Genomic DNA, 24444 nt, shown 5'->3' on the forward strand with positions numbered 1-24444 from the left:
GACCAAACTAGAATCCTTGTCTTGCTTCTTCTTTACTTTTGAAACTAGGGAAGATTCAAAAATACTCTAATCCCAAACATTCCCATCTGCTGAATCAACCAACCTAACACCCAATCTAGCCATATGTCAAACTTCCCAAGCTAAATCTTTCTTATAATTCTCCACATAAGCAACACAACCTATAGACAATCTACTAAGGGCATCTTCTACTACATTGTCCTTTCCCGGATGATACAACATACTCATGTCATAATCCTTCAATAATTCTAACTATTTTCTCTGACGCAGATTCAACTCTCTCTGAGAAAATACTTATTGCAAGCTTTTATGATTCATGAACACATCAAAATGCACCCCATACAAATAATGTCTCCAGATTTTCAAATAAAACACAACAATGGCTAATTAAAGATCATGGGTTAGATAATTCTTTTTGAGAGGCTTAAGTTGTCTATAGGCGTAGGCTATGACCTTACCTCTGTTCATCAAAACACAATCCAAACTAACTCTGGAGGCATCATAATAAACCACAAAACCATCTATACCACCAGGTAACGCTAACACTGGAGCTAAAGTGAGTCTAGTCTTCATGTAACACCCTAAGTCAGTACCCCAAATACTACATGGGGCTAGCGACCCCGAAGGACCACCAGCTAACCCATAAATAGTACCTGCTGTGAGCACTTGTATAATAATAATATTATAATGGTAACATATCTAAAATAAATACAGAAGTGAGGCTATATATTCCATAAGATTCATAACTGAAAACTAATACTGAATACTGATAACTAATACTGAAACACATGTTTGAAATACTCTAGTCTAAAAGCCTCTTACTATCTAAATTGTAGAGTTGATGGGACAAGTCCTCAACTAACTCGGAATACTAAAAATTATACTAAAATAATGAAATAATACTTTGTCCTCGAACTGTGAGGACTCACCACTAAGTTTACTACTAATAGGCTAGAATTCTAAGTACGGTCAGGAGCTCGTGCATCTGAACCTATGATATAAGATATTATAGAAAAAAAGAAAGATATGCATCAGTACTTTGAATGTACTAGTATGCGTAGTGAGGTAGGCTGATATGCATGGTTTCATATGCATGAATAATAACTGACTGAATAACGTGAACATAACTAAATGAGAGTACATACATGAATATATAAATTGTAACTGAGATCATGTTAACGCTGGTTACAAAGTTCTGAATACTGATGAACTAATATCTGAGTTTACTGATACTGTAATACTGATAGCTGAGTGACTATTTTTTATAGTCCTAATTCTATAAAACTAATTCAGAGTTCTATACTGAGCTGGATAAATATGATAGCCTTGAATCTGTAGAACTAAACTGAGTTCTATACTGAGACTAAAACTAAAACAATGGGAGGTAATTATCTAACCGACATGTCCCTCTCTAAATGGATTGGGGTCCAACATATAACCCCAGTTGGAAGGGTGTCGGTACTGTGCCACGGGTAAAGATAAACTATGAGTTAATCCTCTCTGAGAGGAAGCTTTTACATCAACCCTCACTGGCAGAAAAACTCGTACGAGATGTATCAACCCTAGTCTAGAAGAAAGATATATTAACCTATGCTGGCTATGTAGTTCTGTAATGCAGGGATTGCTTCTAAGGGTCAAACCCTCTACTGGCAAGAATACCCCCATCCTTAGGTTCGCTCGATGCTGAATCCTTCTCCCAACTAAATAGACTCTAAACTAATTTTTAGCCCATTCTATTCTTGACTAAACTATTATTGATCGTACTGTCTAACTGAGCTGAACTGAGTTCACCGTATTTTATTAATTGATGGAATACTACTAAATTTGGTTAACTGAACGAGTTGACTAAGTTCTGAACTAAGACTGTGACTGATCACTAAGTACTACTATTCGTGATGCTACTGAAACTGTTATGTAACTATTGTAGCTCTAGGTAAGAAACTAAATTTTTTGGGTATTGAATAGCTTAGTACTCGATAACATAAAAGTAAAGCATAGAGTAAACTTGAAAAGCATAATACAGTACACTAGTTCATAAATCATCCATAGAGATATTTTATCAAACACTTGTAAGGTATAAGTTTACATATATACTAGCATGTCATGATTTTTCCCCATTTAACTCACATGATCATTTTAACAAACACTTGGGGAGCACCACTATACATAAGATACTATACAACATGTAGACATCAAACATCAATTCCTAAATTCCCAAATTCAATGGATTTGACATGAATTCACATGACACTACACACATGATAATGAATTCCACATGAAACTTGTAATAGACCATGAATTAGAGACCCAATTAACATCATAATCACGAATAAACTTAAGGCAAATCATGAAAATCATGAAATCAATTTACTTGAAGTTTAAAAAAGTTTCTTGAGCTCCAAGGGTGGAAAGAACCCTTGGATGAACACTCCACATACCTTAGTACTTGAATTGACTAAGGTTGCTGGTGAGTTCTTGAATCTTGAACTTGAAATTAGATCTCCTAGGGTTTTTGCTTTTGAGTAATTTGAGAGAGAATGAGTGTTATTTGCTTATTGAGGGCTTAATTTCGTTTTTTTTGAGGATGAATAGAAGTGAAAAATAACCCAAATACCCTTAAGGACGCGGCTTTTTAATGATTGAAAATTGGCCTAGCTACGTACAGATCGATGCGCTACGTTGATGGGATCAATGCAATGGCTGGCGCACCATGTCGAGTCCACATCGATTCACTAAAAATGGAATTGGGAGCTGGGGGAAAATATTCATCGACACAATAGGCAATTCGGCGCATTGAGATCGCATCGATACACTATTTTGGACACCCAAATATGCTTCAAACGATGTTTGAAAAATCTGAAACTCGTTTGAGAATGCCTACTGAAATTCATGATCTTGAAGCAACTTAAGGATTGACATTTAATAGTTGTAATTGTCGTGAAATAAGATTGCCAACTATGAAGGATAAAATAACTCTAAGTATGAATACTTAGCTAAATTTTTCTATGTTTGGGACCACTTAACAAGCTTTAAAGGACTGAATTAAGCTTAAGATTTTGCGTCTTCTTACAATATCTTCCCCTTGGGAACATTAGTCCTCGAATGGGTATGACTAAGATAAGAATACTGATAGACTAAATGTACATACTGGTTATGTACAACTGAAGCATGATACCCTGATTGAATTAATGATGTACTGAATTATCATACTAAACATGCATAACTGATGCATAGCTGAATTTTTTAGACATGACACATGACTGAGCTATTTTATGAAGATATGCATGATATGAGAATGTTATGTAACTGGACTGATATCAAACTAATTAAAGAGATCCGAGCGTAGAACTGATTAAATTCAAGGAAATACTATTACCTTGACTTGAGTCTAAGTTTGCGGAGAAGAGGTGAGGATACTTGGTACGCATATCTTCTTCTGCTTCCCAAGTAGCTCCCTCAACGGATGGGTTCCACAATGAACTTTGACTAAAAGGAATTCTTTATTCCTTAGTCAGTGAATCTGATAATCGAGGATCTAAATTGGAACCTCTTTATAAGAGAGACTATTCTAAATACCTAGGCCCTCTATAGGTACTATGACTACTGGGTCACCTATGCCTTTCTAAAGCAAGGAGACATGAAATACTGGGTTCACTGAGCCTAAGTCTTAAGGAAACTCAAGATTGTAGGATACCTTTCTGAAGCGGCTGAGAATTTGATAAGGACCGACATATCGGGGATTGAGCTTTCCCTTACTGCCAAACCTCTTCACTCCCTTTGTAGGCGAGATTTTCAAATACACATAGTCATCAATCTCAAACTCGAGATCATTTCTGCACATATCGGAATACAATTTCTGTCGGCTCTGAGCTATCTTAAGCATTTTCCTGATCAACTAAACTTTTTTAAGGTATCAAATACCAAGTCAGGCCCTACCACTGTAGCCTCACCCACTTCAAACTAATCAATGGGAGATATACATGTCCTCCTATAGAGCGCCTCAAATGGAGACATCTGTATGCTAGAATGTTAACTGTTGTTATATGAGAACTCAATCAAGGGCAAGTGGTCATCCCAACTACCCTTAAAGTCAATGGAACATGCTCTTAGCATATCTTCCAAAGTCTAAATGGTCCTTTCTACTCGACCATCTATTTGAGGGTAGAAGGATGTACTGAGGTAAACTTGGGTACCAAGACCCTTTTGGAAGGCTTTCCAGAAATGAGAGGTAAATTGGGTACCTCTATCTGAGATGATGGATACGGAACTCCACATAATCTAACCAACTCTCTAACATAGAGATTGGCATAATCCTCGGCTAAATAAGAGGTATGGACAGGTAGGAAATGAGATGATTTGGTCATCCTATCTACATGACCCAAACTAAATCTTGTTGACGACGAGTATGAGGCAAACCCATAACAAAGTACATGTTCATTACCTCCCACTTCCAAGTGGGTATACTGAACTCCTATATAGACCCACTAGGCTTCTAATGCTCAATCCTAACCTACTGACATGTTGAGCAATTAGCTACAAACTCTACAATATCTCTCTTCAACTCACTCCACAAATAGACTTCTCGCAAGTCGCGGTACATTTTGGTAGCCCCTGGATGAATCAAATAACGTGCATCATGTGCTTCTGCAATAATATATTACCTTAATTCATCTACACCTGGCACATGTAGCTGACCCTGGCAACCCAAAACACCATCTTCCCCTTGGGGGAAAATCTCCACTTTCTAATTTCTAACTAAATTTTTCAACCTAACTAGACTGGGATCTCTGTCCTGCTTTTCCTTCACTTTGAAAACCAGAGGTGATTCTAACTACTCTGCACCCATACACTACGTTCTACTGAATCGACTAAGTGGACACCTAGTCGGGCAATCTGATGAACTCCTTGAACTAACTTCTTATCATCCTCCATATGAGCAACATTACCCATGGACATGCTACTGAGAGCATCAACTACTACATTTTCCTTGCCCGAGTGATACAAAACAGTTATGTATAGCCTTTTAACAACTTTAACCACCTTCTCTAATAGAGGTTTAGGTCTTTCTAAGAGAACACATACTGCAGGCTCTTATGGACTGTGAACACATTAACACGTACCCCATATAAATAGTGCCTCCAAATTTTTAAGGAAAATACTATAGCGGCTAACTCAAGATCATGAGTGGGGTAATTCTTCTCATAAGGCTTAAGTTTCCTAGAGGCATAGGCTATGACATTACCTCTCTGAATCAAAACACACCCCAAACCAACCCTGGACGCATCATAGTATACCACAAACTTGTCTAACCCATCTGGTAGAGCAAAAATTGGGCTGTTGTGAGTCGAGTCTTCAACTCCTGAAAAATCTTTTTGCAAGAATTTAACCACTGAAATTTGAATTTTTTTGAGTTAATATAGACATGGGGGATGAAATCGATGAAAATCACTCAACAAACCATCGGTAATAGCCAGCCAAGCCCAAGAAAATTCAAATATCTGATGGAGAGATGGGTCTGGACCAATTTCTAACTACTTTGATCTTTTGGAGATCCACTATAATGAAATCATCAGAAACTATATGGCTAAGAAAATCTACATACCTTAACAAAAATTCACACTTAATTAATTTGGCGAACAACGAATGTGCTCTGAGGGTCTGTAACACTATTCTGAGATGGTATGTATGATCATGCTCACTGCAGGAGTAGGGAAGAATGTCATATATGAAGACTATAATGAACATATATAAGTACTACTTGAACACAGGGTTCATCAAGGTCATGAAAGTTGTTGGGACATTGGTAATACCAAATAAAATGACTAAGAATTTAAATTGACCATACCAAATTTTAAAAGATGTCTTTGGAATGTCACATTCTCTAACTCTGAAATAATGATAGCCTGATCTAAGGTTTATTTTAGAAAATTAACGGGCACTTTGAAGTTGGTCAAACAAGTCATCGATTTTAGAAGGTGGATACTTGTTCTTGACTATGATTTATTTCGCTGATGGTAGTCTATACATATTCTGAGAGAACTATCTTTCTTATCTATGAATAGAACTAGTGCACCCTACGGGGATACGATAGGTCTGATGAATCCCTTATCTAAGAGATCCTTGAACTATTCTTTTAATTTCTTGAGTTCTGCTGGAGTCATTTTGTATAATGGGATGGAGATAAGATGGGTATCTAAAAGAAGGTCTATTCTAAAGTCAATTTCACTCTCGAGAGGAACTCTAGAAAGATCTTTGGGAAACACATCTGGAAATTTACATGCTACTAATTCTGATTCAAGAGTAAGGGTTCTTAAACTTTGGTCTTGGACTCGGAAAATATGGTAGAAACATCCCTTAGATATCATTTTCCTTTCCCTAAGGTAGGGAACAAGTTGGCCATTAAGTGCTGAAGTACTATCTCTCCACTCTAGGACAGGGTCATTCAAAAACTAAAAATGGACAATTCTATGTCTATAGTTAAATAAAGCATAACATGAATGAAGCCAATCCATTCTGAGAATGATGTCAAAATCTATTATCTATAATTCTGCTAAGTCTGCTGAAGTGACTTTCTGAGATACCATAATTGGAGAGTTCCTGTATACCCGTTGGACTATGATAGATTTACCCAAGTGGAGACTGAGAAAGGCTCTGTTAGGATTTCTGACTGACTCCGAAGTCAACAGCTATATAAGGAGTTACAAAGGACAAAGAAGCTTCTAGATTTAGCAAATCATAAACATGTAAATGCTAAACTTGTAACGTCCCAGTGACCACATCAGGAGAGCTCTCCTAATCCTATTAGGACTGAAGTGCATAGAGTATATTTGGACATTGCCTACTGGTGGGATTGGAAGTGACACCCTGTTGGTTTGGGCGATCGGACTGAGCTGGGAGACAATTATGCTAACTCTGTAAACCTACCCGGGGATACTATTTGACCCGATGGCCTGGCTTGCCACATCGAAAAGATTTATTGCTGCCATTTCTGCAGATACCCTGATTATTTCTAGCATAATTCTGGTAGAGAGGATTTATTCAGGCACTGCTAACACTACCCTGAGGTTTAGGGCCTTATGCCCTATCTCTATTGTTATCTCTGAATTTTGGCACTGGCTGAGGACGAAGGTAGAACTAACGATTTTGGGCAGAACTGAGGATAATTACTACCCTCTAACTTATGCTAAGTGAAGTTGAAGCTACCTATTCTAGCTCTCTTATTCTCCCTCTCCTTTTCCTTATTCTTAGCCTCCTCTATCTTCTGAGCATGGACCATGATCCTGGATATGTCCATATCCTTAATTAGTATTGCAGTCCTACACTCCTTGACCACACAGTTAGACATACCCAAAATAAACTTACTCATCTTAGATCTGCTATCTGCTACCACATGAGGAACGTATCTGGCTAACTAAGTTAACTTGAGATAATACTCTTGTACTATCATGTTTCCTAGCTTTAGATTAATAAATTCCAAAACCTTCACTTCCCTCAACTCTAGTGGGAAGAACCTACCCAAAAAAAACAATAGCAAACTCCTCTCACTCTATGGGCCCTGTATTTGTGGCCCTTTCTGTCTTCCACTACTTGAACCATGAGTGAGCCATATACTGTAATTAATATGTGGCCAACTCAATACTCTCACTCACAGTTACCCCTATAATATCTATAAATTTCTGCACCTGATCAAGAAACTCCTGTGGGTCCTCATCTATCTTGGAACCGATAAAAAATGGAGGGTTTTTTGAGTGAAGTCCCAAATCCTAGATGTAGTAGTATTGTCCACTGTGTTGTCCAAAACAACAACTGGGCATTAATTTTGGGCTGCCATAGATAAGCCAAACTAGTGAAATCTGCCCTGAATTTTGCGTGGGAGACTTGCTCGTCTAGAGGATCTGGCTGGATGGGCTGATGTGCTGACTGGTCTCCCATTCCTCTTTACTTAGACTTTTTTTAGGCATGTTCTATAAATTGAAGGGAAACTTGGATTAGACAGAGATTTTAAGTAGAGCTCATGCTCACTCGCACGATATGAGTACTGAAAAAAGGGGAACTTTTCCTAAACTATCTAATAGCCTACTGTCTAGAAGTGTGGCATGCTACACAACCATGTACAACACTCCACTAGACGTGGCTTTCAAACTTCCTAGGACTCTATTGAACCTTAGGCTTTGATACCAAGTTTGTAATGCCCAAATTCTGTACCCCAAATGCTACACGGTGCTAGCGACCCCGAAGGACCACAATCTAACCCGTGACTAGTACCTACTATAAACACTGTATAATAATAATACTGTAATGGCAACATATCTAAAAAAATATGGAAGTGAGGCTGTAAACGTCATAAGGTTCATAACTAAAAACCAATGCTGAATACTGATAACTGAATATTGAAGAACATATCTAAAATATACTAGTCTAAAAGCCTCTAACTGTCTATATTATGGAGTTGATGAGAAAAGCCCCCAACTAACTATGACTACTAAAAGCTATAATGAAATAATGAAATAATACTCTATCCTCAAACTATGAGCACCGACCACTAATTTTGTTGCTGATAGGATGAACTGCTAAGTACGATCAGGAGCTCGCGTATCTGAACCTATGATTTAAGACATCATACCATAAAAGAAAGATATGCATCAGTACCTTGAATATACTGGTATTCTCAGTGATGTGGGATGATATTCATGGGTTCAAATGAATGAATAATTACTAAATGAATAATGTGAACATAACTGAATAAGAGTACATATCTGAATACATAAAATATAACTGAGATCATGTTAACTCTGGTTACTCAGCTCTAAATACCGAGTAACTAATATCTGAGTTTACTGATACTGTAATACTAATAGATGAGTAATTATTTCTAGTAGTCCTAATTTTGTAGAACTAATTCTGAGTTCTATACTAAGCTGGATGACTGTATATCACAGTCCTGAATCTGTAGACCTTAACTAAGTTCTATACTGAGACTGAAATTAAAATTGAAACTATGGAGGCAATTATCTAACCAACATGCCCCTCTCTGAATGTAATGGGGTCTAACATGTAACCCAAGTTAGAAGGGTTTCCTTATCATGCCACGGGTAAAGACAAGCTATGAGTTAACCCTCTTTGACAGGAAGCTCTTTTGTCAACCCTCTCTGGCAGAAAAACTCGTATGAGATATATCAAACCTAGTCTGGTAGGAAGATATCTCAACTTATGTTGGTTACATAGTTCTATAATGCAGGGATTGCTTCTAAGGGTCAAACCCTCTACTGGCAAGAATGCCCTCATCCCTACTTTCGCACGGTGCTGAATCCTACAGCTAACTAAAAAACTCTGAACTGATTTTTAGTCCATATTTGGCTTTGTTGAACTATTACTAATCGTACTGTCTAATTGATCTGAACTGAGTTCACTGAATTCCACCAATTGATGAAATACTACTGAATTTGGTTAACTAACTGAGTTCACTAGCTGAGTTCACTAAGTTCTGAACTGAATACTGATCTGAAACAGTGGCTGATCATTGAGTACTACTGTTCGTGACACTACTGAAATTGTTCTGTAACTATTGTAGCTCTAGGTAAGTAGATAAATTTTTTGGGTATTGAATATCTTAGTACTCGATAACATAAAAAGTAAAGCATAGAGTAAACTTGAAAAGCATAACACAGTGTACTAGTTCATAAATCATCCATAAAGATATTTTATCAAACACTTGTAAGGTATAGGTTTGCACATATACTAGCATACCATGATTTTTCCCCATTTAACTCACGTGAGCATTTTAACAAACACTTGGGGAGCACCACTATACATATGATACCAAATAACATATAGACATCATAACATCAATTCCCAAATTCCCAAATTCAATGGATTTAACATGAATTCACATGACACTATACACATAATAATCAATTCTACATGAAACTTGTAATAGACCATGAATTAGAGACCCAATTAACATTATAATCATGAATACACTTAAAGCCGATCATGAAAATCATGAAATCAATTTACTTAAAGTTTAAAAGAGTTTCTTGAGCTCCAAGGATGGAAGGAACCCTTGGATGAACACTTCATATACCTTTGAACTTGAATTGACTAAGGTTGATGGTGAGTTCTTGAATCTTGAACTTGAAATTAGATCTCCTAGGGTTTTTACTCTTGAGTAATTTGAGAGAGAATGAGTGTAATTTGCTTATTGAGGGCTTAATTTTGTATTTTTGGGGCTGAATATATGGGGGAAACTGACCGAAATACCCCTAAGTACGTGGCTTTTTAGTGACTAAAAATTGGCCGAGCGACGCGCAGACTGAGGTGCTGCGTCGATGGGATCAGCCCAATGGACGACGTACCACGTTGAGTCCGTGTCGGTTTACTAGAAATCTCACTGGAGCTGGGGAAAATATCCATCGATGCAATAGGAGATGCGGCACATCGATATTGGGTTGATACAATGGTTTGGACTCCCTAACATGCTTCAAACGATGTTTGAAAAATCTGAAACTCATCCGAGAACACCTATTGATATTCTTGATCATGAAGCAACTTTAAGATCGACATTTAATGGTTGTAAGGGTCACAAAATAAGATCACCAACTATGTAGGCTAAAATAACTCTAAGTATGAAAACTTAGCTAAAACTTTCTATGTCTGGGACCCCTTAACAAGATTTAAAAGACTGAATTAAGCTTAGGATTTTGCGGGGTCTTACATTTCAAATCCTGAAAACTCTTCTCGTAGAAATATGACCACTAGAACATAACTTTTTTTTAGGTCAATCAAGAGATAGGAGATGCAATCGACGAGAAACCCTTAAAAGAAATGTCTGTAATAGCCAGCAAAACCCAAGAAACTCCTAATATCCAACGGAGAGATAGGTCTAGGCAAATTTGTTACTGCTTCTATCTTTCGAGGATCAACTCTAATACCTTCACTGGAAACTATCTGACCAAGAAAAGCTACTGACCTTATCCAAAATTCATATTTACTAAATTTGGCGAACAACTGGTGGTATTTAAGAGTCTGTAACACAATTCTAAGATGGTCTGCTTGATCATCTTTACTACGAGAGTAGAAAAGAATATCATCAATAAATACTATGAAAAATATGTCAAGATACTATTTAAACACTCTGTTCATCAAGTCCATGAAGGCTACTGGGGCATTGGTTAGTCCAAAGGACATCACTAGCAACTCATAATGACTATAGCGGGTTATGAAAGCTGTCTTTGGAATATCGCATTCCCTTACTTTAAGCTGATGATATTTGGATCTATGGTCTATCTTTGAGAAATAACTTGCACCTTGTAGTTGATCAAATAAGTCATCAATTCTAAGAAGAGTATATGTGTTTTTGACTGTGACATTATTCAGCTAACGATAGTCAATGCACATACATAAAGAACCATCTTTCTTTCGTACGAATAGGACGGGAGCACCCCATGGATAAACACTAGGCCTTATGAAACCTTTATCAAAGAGATCTTTGATTTGATTTTTTCAACTCCTTAAACTTTACAAGAGCCCTACGATATGGAGAGAAAGAAATAGGCTGAGTATCAAGAAGAAGGTCAATACCAAATTCTATTTCCTTATCGGGAGGTACTCTTAGAAAATATTTGGGAAAGATATCAGGAAAATCATTCACTACACTGATCGGATGAACTGTTGGAGTCTATAACGCCTTGAAAATGGGTCCCGAGATGTTACATGGATCTTAGGGTCACAAGTGATCCCAAGCTAACCCTTATACTAGCATACTTATAAGAAATTAAAAAAAAATACATAAATCTAAACAAAATCAGTGGAAACATAAAACTTCTTTGAACTTGATCAATACAAATCTAAATTTAAATGATTACAACTCTACTTTTGACAACAAAACTAAAATAAAATACATTAACACTACTGATTATCTATGAAGCTTCTACTAGTACTGACTATAGGTAGCCGGGTCATGACTCCCAACTATCCTAACTCAATACGACTGAATAAAGAAAATACAACACTTCTTAAGCTGTATAACTGACTCGATCCCTTGAATCAAAAGGACTCATCACCTACTGACTAGAAGCTACAGATTGACTGAATATGGTTTATGCACTACAACTTGTACCTAAATTATGAGATAATGTAGCACATAGACATATATATGGATCAATACTTTGAGGATGTACTGAGTATATAGGGGTGTATGCAATAGTTAAATAATATCATCAATCCTTATAGAAGTCATACATGCTGATATAAATGACTCACATAGCTTGAGCAAAAACTGAAATCTAAATCTCATAAATCACGAATAAGGAAGCATGTAGTATAAATTTCACGAGTCATTACACCTTATTCTAAAATTTGTATCTTCTTCTTGTTCTCAAATCTTGTCAACTGGATGAAATCTTAAAATAATAACTTTTAAAATATATACTAAAACTTTAAATCAATCAACTTTTTAAAGAGTAGGGGTATTCTTTTGGGAGGTTCCTCTAACCGATATAAACCATCTGAAATGATATGGATTCCAATGTCTTTCCCACATTAGGGAGAGCTGCTCTATCCTTTTCATCAGAATAGAACTTTTAACTTTAGTGATAACTATCTTAACCCACTTGGAGAAATTTAGAAATCTGCGGTGGCTCGTGGTTCTGGGGAATGAGACCTCAGAATCATACTCAACTCGGTGCTAAATAATACTCCCATACTTAGGTTTAGAGCTATTAGGAAATCCACCTTAAAATAGAATAAAGGTCTATAATAAAAATCAATTACGCTTCTTTTTGCTATAAATCATGAACTATATAAATAATGTGGATTTCTTATCTTAGCTTAGGATCAAAAGATCAAATCATTCTTATCTAAGCATGCAAAAAATATAAGCTTCTTGAAATATCAAAGCTCAATCTTAGGGATTAAAGCTCATGCTTGAAACTCATGTCTAAACATCTCAAAATTCATGCTTGATAACATAAACATTCGTAAATCATATTAAAATCTGAAAATTTCAGCAATGCTCATGAAAATATAAACAAACTCATGAAATTTATCTTCAACAGCTCTCAAAAACTCAAAATCTTGTAAATAGTAATAATGGGTATGAATCCCAATTTAGAACTCATATAGAAACATTCAAAATCATAGAAAAACATTCAACTCAATATGCTTCTTGAAAATACTTCAACACCATAAAAATAATAAGATCAAGAATCTCAATATCATACTTAAACTCACTTTCAAAAATCTGGAAAATTACGTTAAGTGCATAAATACATGAAAATAGTCATGCAATTCAATCTTCAATCACTTGTAAACTCATAATCTTCAAACAATATAAATTGGGTATAAACACTAGCTTTAATTTCATGGAAAATCTCATAAAATTCAGTAATTTATAAGTTAAAATAAGTTTTGGGCACAAGGACGAAAGAATTATCCTTGTTCAAACCTACATACCTTAATTGACTTGATTTGATGAAGAAAGCTTGAATCTTGGAGCTTTGATGATGAGCTTTAATGTAAAATCTTGAACTTTGAATACTTTTGAGATGATCTTGATTTCATTATTGAAGTTCTTGGATTAGAAACCCTAAATTCTTGATATTTTTATTGAATAGAAGAAGATGAAATTGATGATTCTCGAGGGAATTGACTAGGGTTGTTCTTTAGGGAAAATTGGAGAATGGGGGTAAATAATGCCCCATTTGAAGCCTTGGATTGTGTTTTTATGACCTGGGTTGAGGTGGGAAAAGACCCTATTTCACCTTATTACTTTAAAGTATAAATTCATAACCCTCATCCCGAGTTTTCCCTTCAGCGCGATGCGCTACCATCGCGGCAACTCACTGCCTCACACTAAAATGGCTATAACTTTTCCTTTGGGTATCGGATTTTTACGAAATTGGTATCATCGGAAATCTAATTCAATTATATAAAATTTGGTGGGTCTTAGGATGAAAAATTCTACGTATATAAAAGTTATACATGTTTAAATTAGACCCTAATTGGATTGAATGCCAAATTTTAGCCGAATCTAATGTTCTTAGCTCCACTTGGCTCTAAGTGACTTCTTTAAACATCATTTACCTAATAAGGACTTCACAAACTTAGGATTAAAATCATGATAAAATAATTTGAATTATGGATCAAGAGTACGACAATTACACTATAATACCCTGCACTTTTTCCTAGCTTGAAATTGACCTAAGAATGTTAGAACCTTTCTTTGATAGATGAATCTACTTTTTTACATGTGGTATTTCTAATATTTTCACTTCTTATCATATGAGAAATTGAATAATCTTTCCATCGATACTAATTTAATCAAAATCTAACTTTGGAAGAGAAAGTTATGGTCGAAATACAAAAGGTAGTAAAATCGCCCAGGTGCGACGGTGAGGCCGAATGACCGTCGGACTAGTGACGGACCGTTACCCATGACCTTCACAGTGAAGAATTGTGACTACCTTCTACCCTGGATCGACGACCAAGGCCGACGGAATGTCAGACTAGCGAAGAACCATCGCTTAGGCCGTCGCAAGGGAAACAGTGAGGCCCTATTCTGCCTAGAAGTGACGATCATGACCGACGGACCGTTGACCCAGTGATGGACCATCGCACTCAACCATCGCACCAATGTAGTAAGTTCCAGTTCTGGTCCAAGTGCAACGGTTAGTCCAACGAACCATCGACCCAGCGACGGACCGTTGCACCCACCGTTGCATGTTTCGTTCAGTTATTTTAAAGCTATTTTAAAAAGGGGATTTTTGGAATTTTACCACCCATTTATATACCTAGTTATATTCGGTCAAAGTTCAAAAATTCATTATTCATCTACAATAATAAAATTAGGGTTTCTCTCTAAGATTAATCCCCAAGAAAAAAATCCAAATCTTCTTCAAGAACTAAGAGATTCAAATTTTTCAAGTTCAAGAACTTCAAGAAACTCAACCCAGGTATGCATAGTGTTCATTAATGGACACCTTTCGTACATAAAGACCAAGAATATCTTTTAAAAGTTTAAGTTATGGATTTTCTTTATGAATTTCATGTTGGGTTTCTTTTGTTCATGTTGATAATGACAAATTGAATTCTAATCAATGTTGGGTGATCAATTTTATGTGGAATGGATTAGTATAAAGGTAGATTCATGTGGATCTATGATGAAACCCTTGAATGATGAAATTAGAATTGAATCATGATGTTTAATTATTGTATAATATTGTCTACACATACTATACCTACCAGTAAAAGGTTATAGACATCATGGGGGTTACTTCTAGTAAGAGTGCTGAGCTAGCTGTATATCAGTTGCAGGATGTTGCTCACACTTGGTTCAATCAGTGGAAGTCAGAGAGGTTAGTCGATGTAGGGTCAGTTGAGTGGGAGGAGTTTGCTTTTGCTTTCCTTGATAGATTCTTTTCCCTAGAGCTTAGAGAAGCTAAGGTGTTAGAATTAATCAACCTCAAGCACGGAAACATGATGGTGAAAGAGTATTCTCTTAAGTTTAATCAATTAGCCAGATATGCCCCTCATGTGGTAGCAGATAGCAGGGCCAAGATGAGTAAGTTCATTTCAGGGGTAAATCCTAGCGTGGTTAATAAGTTCAAATCTTCCATGTTAAATAGTGACATGACTTTAGCCAGGCTTATAATCATGCTCAGAAGATAGAGGAGCAGAAGACTAAGATGAGGGAGAAGTAGAGTAAGAGAGCAACGATAGGTTGTTTTAACTTTGCTCAGCCTAGATTAGATGGAGAAAACCATTCTCAATTTCATCCAAAGTCCTCAGTTCTAGATCCTTCTTCAGCTAGTGCTCCTGTGCCTAAGTTCAGAGATAGAGCACCAGGGTCTAAGTCTTTGGGCAGTGTTAGCAGTTTCCACAACTATCCCCTTTGTCAGACTTAAGGCCAGAACAATGAGGGTACTTGCAGAGCTGGTAGTGATACTTGCACAGATGTAAATCTTCAATTGGTTGGTTTGAAGTTAGTGAAGCCTCAGTTATAGGTCCTGACTTGGTATCGACACCTTAGAGAAAGTCCAGTTGATTAGAGAAAGACTCTACGCTGCTCAAAGCCGACGGAAGTCTTATGCAGATGTTCGTAGAAAGGATCTTGAGTTTGAGATTGGTGATCCTGTCTATCTAAAGATCCCTCCCATGAAGGGTGTGAAGAGGTTTTGCAAGAAGGGAAAGGTCAGTCCCCAATATGTCAGTCCTGTCAAGATTGTCAGTTGCTTTGGCAAGGTAGATTATGAGCTCGAATTGCCTTTAGATCTAGCTTCAGTTCATCTAGTCTTTCATGTATCATTGCTCAAGAAGTGGATAGGTGACCCAGTAGTTGTAGTCCCTATTCAAAGCATAGATTTTTAGAGAAACCTCTCTTACAAAGAGATTCCAGTCAAAATCCTAGACTACCAGACTCGTAGATTGAGGAAAAAAAAAGTCTCTCTAGTTAAGGCTCTTTGGTGAAATCAGTCTATCGAGGGAGATACTTGGGAAGAAAAAGCAGACATGCGCACCAAGTATCCTTACCTCTTCTTCGCCAACCCAGATGTAGCTCAAGGTAATAGTTATCCTTAAGCTTACTCAGTTTCATGTTAAGTGTTCATCACAAACTTCGTACCAAGTACCATTGCATATTCTGTCATGCATTTATGTATCAGCTCAGTTATATAATTATGCATCAGATATGCATTCTCATTGTGAGAAACTTAGTTCATCAGAACACCCAGTCATGCATTCATGAATCAGTTGCACATATATCTGATATGCATGTGCAGTTTGATATGTTCAGTTATTAGTCAAGTCAGTCATGAAATCATGTTCTAGCTAGTCATGTTCAGTATGAACGTCAGTTTATATTCTTTCCCCTCACTCAGTCTCATTCGAGGATGAATGTTATCAAGGGGGAGATATTGTAATACCTTGTACTTTTTGCAAGTTTGAAATTTCCCTAAGAATATTAGAGGCTTTCTTTGAAAGATGAATCCACTTTTTTACACTTGGTATTTTTAAAATTTTCACTTTTTGTCATAGGGGAAATTGAATAAGATTTCCATCGATACCAATTTAATCCAAATTCAACATCGAAGTGAAAGTTATGACCAAAATACAGAAGGCAGTAAAACCAACTAGGTGTGATGGTGAAGCTGACGGATTATTATACTAGCGACGAACCGTCGCCCATAACCGTTGTAGAGAGGCAGTGTGACTACCTTCTGCCCTGGATTAATAGCCCAGGCTGATGGACCGTTGGACTAGCGATGGGCCATTACTTAGGTCATGACAAAGGAAATAGTGATGCCCTATTCTACCTAGAAATGATGGTCAGGACCAATGTACCATCGATCCAATGATGGACCATACCACCAAGGCTGTAAGTTCCAGTTCTGGTCCCAGTGCAATCGTCAGTTCGACGGATTATCGCAGCCATCGTCGCATATTCCGTTCGATAATTTTAAAGCCATTTTATAAAAGGGATTTTTGGTATTTTACCACCCATATATATACCTAGGTATATCTGACCAAAGATCAGAAATTCATTATCTATCTATAACGACAAAATTAGGGTTTCTCTTTAAGATTAATCCCCATGAACAAAATCCAAATCTTTTTCAAGAACTAAGAGATTTAAATTCATCAAGTTCAAGAACTTCAAGAAACTCAACCCAGGTATACATAGGGTATATTCATGGACTCCTTTCGCCCATGAATCCCAAGAATCTCTTTTCAAAGTTTAAGTTATGGATTTTCTTTATGAATTTCATGTTGGGTTGATTTTTTTCATGTTGATAATGACCAATTGAATTTTAATCCATATTGGGTGATCAATTTTATGTGGAATTGATTAGCATAAAGGTAGATTCATATGGACCTATGATTAAACCCTTGAATGATGAAATTAGAATTGAATCATGATGTTTAATTATTATATAATGTTGTCTACACATACTATGCCTACCATGTGTTTGTTTAAATGCATATATGAAGGAAAAATGCCAAAATAATATGATATTATGAAATTCCCATTTATGCACAAGATTATGCATATCACATGTTTGACCAATTGCCTAAATAAATAAATTATGGATTGTTATATTGGTCATGTATTCAGAAAGTCATGCTTTGTTAGTTTCTTTCCATCGAGTCTTGGGGGTACATGTACCCGACAGTTTAGCTGTATGCCTAGAGCCAGTGTCATATTTTCATGATATCCCCAGTCAAGCCATGATCCATAGAACTCAAACTATCATGTGACTCAGGAAATCTTAGTAATTCAGTAACCTCAATAATCTCACGAACTCAGTTAGTTGTCAGATATTAGTAGTAGTCCATTAGTTAATGGAATTCAGTAAACTCAGTCCATATTTATATCAGTTAATCATGTTCAGTGTCTATTCAGATGGGAGTAGAAATTAGCACCAAGTGAACCCAATGATGGGAACTCACCAGCTAGTAAAGGTTGTGATTCTTAGAAGCAATCCTTGCATTATAGAAAAACATAACCAATGTAGGTTGAGACATCATACCTTCTAGTTGAGGGTAGATGAGGTGTCTTAACCTGCTAATTGAGGGTTCCTACCATTCTTATTTGAGTAACCTACTAGTCGAGGGTCACTCATATATTGTCTTTGCTAGTGGTGCGATATTGACACCCTTCTAATTAGGGCATAGATTGGACCCTAATTTAGCTATAATGCATCATTTGGGGCACGTCGGTCAGATGACTACTTCCTACAGTTTCATGTTATAGAATTCTAGACTATCAGATACAGTACGAAATTCAGCTAGTTCCATCAAATTTAGGACTGTCAAATACATTCACTCATGTTATCTGTTATCAAAACATAGTCATTAGTCATGTTAGTTATCAGTAAACTCATGTTATCATGATTTCAAATATAGTTACTATGTATGCATGCATGTATTCTCATATTCATATTAGTCAGTTAGCCAGTATTGTTCATGCATATAAACCGCATGCATTTAGCCTACCTTACATGCATACCAGTATATTCAAAGTATTGATGCATTTGCGCTATGGTTTCTTATAGCATAGGTTCAGAGACACGAGCTCCAAAGAATCAGTAGATTCCAGTCTCAACAGTCAGAGCTAGAAGTGAGTCTTCATCTTTCAAGAATATGATCATTACTTTATTATCTCATTAATTTATTTATTAGTTAGAGTTAGTTGGGGACATGTCCGATAAACTCCTTATTCAGACCGTTCAATCACTTAGAGGCTTTCCAGACTTTCATGTTTAGACAGTTATTTTAGTTGTTTTGGGTATTTCATACCCCATCTAGATGTTATATTTTTATCAATTATGTTATAGTTTTGAACCTTATGGCCTTTTAGTTCATTATTCCACATTATACTATATATTACGCACTATACAGGAACAAATATCAGTCATGGGTTAGCTTGTGGTCCTTCAGGGTCATGAGCACCAAGTACCATTTCGGGTACTAGATTTAGGGCTTTACAATCTTAGTATCAGAGCCTAAGGTTCAACAGAGTCCTAGGAAGCCTGAAAGCCACATCTAGTAGAGTGTTGTGCATGGGTGTATTTCTCACCACATTTATGTGCAGGAGGCTATAAGATGTTTTAGGAACAGTTTCCCTTTTTTCAGTATTTATGTCCTGCCAGTGAGCATAATCTAAAGACAATTTCTCAGTCTAATCTATTTCTTCTCTTTATTTCAGAATATGCCTTCCAAGAGAAGAACTTAGCCTGTATAAGAAGATCCCTTGGACGAACATGTTTCTCATGCATAGTTCAAAGCTGCATTCACTACTCTTGCTCAGTCAGATGCTACTCAGAATGAATGACCAGCTCTCGTTCTGGCCAACCCAGTGGCCAGTTCAAGTGCAGCCAGGATTTGGGACTTCACCTTAATGAATCCTCCTTCCTTCCTCGGATCTATTATAGATGAGGACCCTCTGGAATTTCTATATCAGGTGTAGAAGGTTACAGACATCATGGGGGGTTAATTTTAGTGAGAGTGCTGAGCTAGCTACATATCAGTTGTAGGATGTTGCTCACACTTAGGTCAAGCAGTGGAAGTTAGAGAGGGCAGTTGATGCAGGGTCAGTTAAGTAGGAGGAGTTTTCTTCTGCTTTCCTTGATAAATTCTTTCCCCTAGATCTTAGAGAAGTTAAGGTGTTAGAATTCATCAACCTCAGGCAGGACCACATGATGCTGAAAAAGTATTCTCTTAAGTTTACTCAATTAGCCAGATATTCCCCTCATGTGGTTGCAGATAGCAGAGCCAAGATAAGTAAGTTAATTTCAGGGGTAAATGATAGCATGGTTAATAAGTACAGATCTACCATGTTAAATAGTTATATGACTTTAGCCAGGATTATAACTAATGCTCAGCAGATAGAAGAGTAGAAGATTAAGATGAGGGAGAAGAAGAATAAGAGAGAAAGGACAAGTAATTTTAACTTTGCTCAGCCTTAATCAGAAGGAGAAAACCATTCTCAGTTGCTGCTCAGAATGAACAACCAGCTATCATTCCAACTAACCCAGTGGCCAATTCAATTGCAGTCAGGATTCAGGACTTCACCCAAATGAAACCTCCTTCCTTTCTCAGGTTTAAGACAGATGAGGACCCTCAGGAATTCCTAGATCAGGTGAAGAAGTTTACAGATATCATGAGGGGTTACTTTTAGTGAGAGTGCTGTGTTAGCTCTATATTAGTTGCAGGATGTTGCTCACACTTGGTTGAAGTAGTGGAAGTCAGAGAGGGCAGTTGATGCAGGGTCAGTTGAGTGGGAGGAGTTTGCTTCTTCTTTCCTTGATAAATTCTTTCCCCTAGAGCTTAGAGAAGCTAAGGTGTTAGAATTCATCAACCTCAGGTAGGGTAACATGACGGTGAAAGGGTATTCTCATAAGTTAACTCAATTAGCCAGATATGCCCCTTATGTTGTTATAGATAAAAGGACCAAGGTAAGTTAGTTCATTTCAGGGGTAAATGATAGCATGGTTAATAAGTACAGATCCGCTATGCTAAATAGTGAGATAACTTTAGCCAGGCTTATGACTCATGCTCAACAGATATAGGAGCATAAGATTAAGATAAGGGATAAGTAGAATAAGAGAGCAAAGACAGGTGGTTTTAACTTTGCTCAGCCTAAATCAGAAGAAGTAAATCGTTGTCAGTTTCATCATAAGTTTTTAGTTCCAGCTCCTTCTTCAGCTAGTGCTCATATGCCTAAGTTCAGAGATAGAGCACCAAGCTCTAAGTCTTTGGGTAGTGTTAGGAGTGCCCATACCTATTTTCTTTGTCAGAATTATGGCCAGAACCATCAGGGTACTCGCAGAGCTGGTAGTGATACCTATTTCTGGTGTGGCAAGCTAGGCCACAGAGTTAGAGATTGTCAACAGTCAGGTCTACAGGGTCAACAGAACCATTCCTAACTTAGTTTGATCACCCAAATCAGTAGGGTTCCACCTCCAGTACTACTAGTGAGTAACACCCAAACATACTTTATGCTCTCTAGTCTTGGAAAGATCGAGAAAATTCTCCTGATGTGGTTACTAGTACGTTCCAGATCATTCATGTGCATGTTTATGCTTTGCTAGATTCAGGTTCTTTTTTGTGTTTTGTTACTCCATCTATAGCATTTGATTTTAGAGTCAGTCCCAAAATTCTAGTAAAGACCTTTGCAGTTTCTACCATAGTGGGTAAAGCCATCATAGCTCAGTGGGTATACAGGAACTGCTCGGTTATGATATCTCAAAAAATCACTTCAGCAGACTTAGTCAAATTAAAGATGACTGATTTTGATGTCATTGTTGTCATAGATTGGCTTTATTCCTTCTATGCCACAATCGACTGTAGAAATAAAATAGTTCAGTACTAGTTTCTAAATGAACCCATCCTAGAGTTGAAGGGTAGTGTATCCACTTTCAGAGGTCAGCTCATTTCCAACCTTCAGGTACGAAAAATGATATCTAAAGGATGTGTCTATCATCTTGTTCATGTTAATGACACTAGTTCTAAAACTCCCAATATTGAATCAGTCCCAGGCGTGAATGATTCTTCTGATGTCTTTCCCAAAGATCTTCAATGAATTCTTCCCAAAAGGAAAATAAACTTTGGCATTGATCTTCTTCCAGATACTTAGCCTATATTTATTCCACCATATAGAATGGCACCATTAGAACTCAGAGAACTAAAAGAGTAGTTGAAGGATCTCTTAGATAAGGGATTCATCAGACCCAGTATATCCCTGTGGGGCGCTCTAGTATTATTCATGCACAAGAAAGATGGTTCTCTAAGAATGTGTATAGACTACCATTAACTTAATAAGGTCACGGTCATGAACAAGTATCCTCTTCCCAGAATTGATGACTTGTTTGACAAACTTCAGGTTTCTAGCTATTTTTCTAAGATAGACCTCAGATCTAGCTATCATCATCTCAGAGTCAGAGAATGTGACATTCCAAAAATAGGTTTTCCTACTCGGTATGGTCACTCCAAATTCCTAATCATGTCCTTTGGTCTCACTAATGCCCTAATATCTTTCATGGACTTGATGAACCGTGTGTTCAAGCTGTACTTGGATATGTTCGTCATAGTCTTCATAGATGATATTCTGGTCTATTTTCGTAGTGAGTGAGATCAGGCAGAACATATTAGAATAGTACTTCAGACTCTCAGAGATTATCAACTATTCGCCAAATTCAATAAGTGCAAATTTTTTCTAAGGTCAGTAACATTGCTTGTCCATATCATTTTCAGTGATGGCATTAGAGTAGATCCTCAAAACACTGAAGCAGTAAGAAACTAGCCTCTACCTATCTTTCCATCAGATATCAGAAGTTTTTTAGGTTTAGCTGGCTATTATAGATGATTTGTTGAGGGATTTTCTTTTATTGAATCCCCTATGTCCAAATTGAATCAGAAGAAAGTCAATTTTTAGTTGTTAAATCCTTGCGAGAAGAGTTTTCAGGAGTTGAAGACTCGACTCACCTCAGCTCCAGTTCTAGCTCTTCAAGATGGTTCAAATGGGTTTGTAGTGTATTGAGATGCATCCAAAGTAGGTTTGGGTTTTGTCCTCATACGGCATGGTAAGGTCATAGCCTATGCCTCCAGGCTACTGAAACCCCATGAGAAGAATTATCCTACTCATGATCTTGAGTTAGCCACCGTAGTATTTGCCTTGAAGATTTAGAGTCATTATCTATATGGTGTTCATGTAGATGTGTTCATGGATTATAAGATCCTTCAGTAAGCATTTTCTCGAAAAGATCTCAATCTTTGTTAGAGAAGGTGGTTAGAGCGCTTGAAATATTACGACATGAGTGTACTTTATCATCCGAGAAAGGCTAATGTAGTGGCCAACGCTCTTAGTAAACTTTCATGGGTAGTGTTGTTCATGTCAAGGACAGTAAGAAGAATTTATCCCAGGATGTCCACTAGCTTAGAAGACTAGGCGTTCGCTTAGTTGATCCAGAGGAGGGTGATATATGGGTTTAGAGTAGTTTATAATCATCTCTAGTTTCTGAGGTAAAAGAAAAACAAGATAGGGATCCTAGCATTGTCAAGTTAAAAGAGTCAGTCAAGGATCAGAAAGTAGAGGTTTTCTCCCAAGGGCGAGATGGTGTTCTGTGTTATCAGGGTCATATGTGTGTTCCAGCTGTAGATGACTTAAAGCAACAAATTCTTGCAGAAGCGCATACTATTCGCTACTCTATTAATCTTGGGTCTACAAAGATGTATCGCGATTTACGGGAAATATATTAGTGGAGTGGGATGTAAAGAGACATTTCAGAGTTTATGGCTAAGTGCTCCACATGTCAGTAGGTTAATATAGAGCATCAGAAGCCTAGTGGGTCTATGCAGGAGTTTAGTATTCCCACTTTGAAGTGGGAAGAAGTGAACATAGACTTCGTGATGGGATTTGCCTCAAACTCTTCTTCAACATGATTTGGTTTGGGTCATTGTAGACAGAATGACCAAATCAGCTCTTTTTCTTCTAATTCATACCTCTTATTCAGCCGAGGAGCACGCCAAACTCTACATGCAAGAGTTGGTCAAATTGCACGGTGTTCTGTTATCTATTATCTTTGACAGAGGTACTAAGTTAACCTTTCATTTCTGGAAAGCATTCCAAAGGGTCTTAGTACCCAAGTTCATCTCAGTACAACTTTTCATCCTCAGACAGATGGTCAAGCAGAACAGACCATTCAGACTTTAAAATATATGCTACATGCGTGTGCAATTAATGTTAAGGGAAGTTGGGATGACCACTTTCCTTTAATAGAATTTGAATACAACAAAAACTATCATTTCAGTATTCATATGGCTCCATTCGAAGATCTCTATGGTAGGTGATGTAGATCTCCAATTGGTTGGTTTGAATTTAGTGAGGCCTCAGTTATAGGGCCTGACTTGGTATTCGACACCTTAGAGAAA

Source organism: Capsicum annuum, chromosome 7 (genome assembly GCF_002878395.1).
Source record: "Capsicum annuum cultivar UCD-10X-F1 chromosome 7, UCD10Xv1.1, whole genome shotgun sequence".
NCBI lineage: Eukaryota > Viridiplantae > Streptophyta > Magnoliopsida > Solanales > Solanaceae > Capsicum > Capsicum annuum.